Source organism: Pteropus vampyrus, unplaced genomic scaffold, assembly GCF_000151845.1.
Source record: "Pteropus vampyrus isolate Shadow unplaced genomic scaffold, Pvam_2.0 Scaffold21383, whole genome shotgun sequence".
Classification (NCBI taxonomy): Eukaryota; Metazoa; Chordata; class Mammalia; order Chiroptera; family Pteropodidae; genus Pteropus; species Pteropus vampyrus.
Window position 1 is genome coordinate 1 of NW_011910164.1, and position 943 is coordinate 943.

Below are 943 nucleotides of genomic sequence, written 5' to 3' on the forward strand. Positions count from 1 at the left end.
TTTTTTTTTTTTTTTTTTTTCAGGCAAGGCAACCTCTGCTTGACTTCACAGATTGCAAAGACCTATTAGTTTACAATCCACCCCACCCCGCCCCCCGCTTTTTTTTTTTTTAATGCCTACAGCAGTTGGTCTTCCTAGGTGGTCTCCCATCCAAGTACTAACCAAGCCCGACCCTGCTTAGCTTCCGAGATCAGAGGGGATCAGGCTTGTTCAGGGTAGCATGGCCGTAGACCTAAAGAGATTTTGAGTGATTCTGCATGTTCTTATAAGTTTCTGATCACTGCCTTTAGAAGTCTATGACCCAGTATCCATTGCCCCATTAGTCTGGATCCCAGAATGAGATACACAGAGCAGATCCTCTGCAGCTGACCAGCAATCAATAACCTGAAGCAGTAAGTCACCACAGCCAAAACTCAGACATGCGAATATGAACACAAATGCTTGTCACTGCATGGCACTGTTTCACCTGGATGGTTACATACTATTACTATGGCAATAGCTGAATAACATTCGATATTGACTTTTTGATTTTAAAAATAAAGGGTAAAAAATGATCAATGAGAAAACAGGTATAGAAAGCAAATACCTTATAAGAGAGCAAATAGAATGGTCTCTTCCACATAAAAAAGAAAATGACATATGACAATGGAGCAATTTTTACAAATTTTTCAGGAAGATTTAGACCCAAATGTTATAATCAAATTGTTATAAACCTATTAAAAATAATGAGGAAACAAAGATGAAACTATTCCAAAAAAGGTATATGGCATAACTATTGAAAAATAAAATAAAAAAAGTTTGAGAGGAGGTGGAAAGGGAGAGGAAATTGGTAGATATAAGTAAAATATAAACTTAAAATCAACATGTTTTCTACATTCTTTGTGTTTATTTTAGCTTTATTTTCTGACTCAAGATATGGTCTATTTTGGTGAATGTACCATGT

The 943-nt window shown here is 36.2% G+C and overlaps 1 pseudogene; it reads right to left on the minus strand.

Annotated features, from left to right (window-relative positions):
- Positions 1–113: 113 nt before the first annotated feature.
- Positions 114–232, minus strand: LOC111735271 (annotated as a pseudogene).
- Between the last annotated feature and the right edge of the window lie 711 nt (positions 233–943).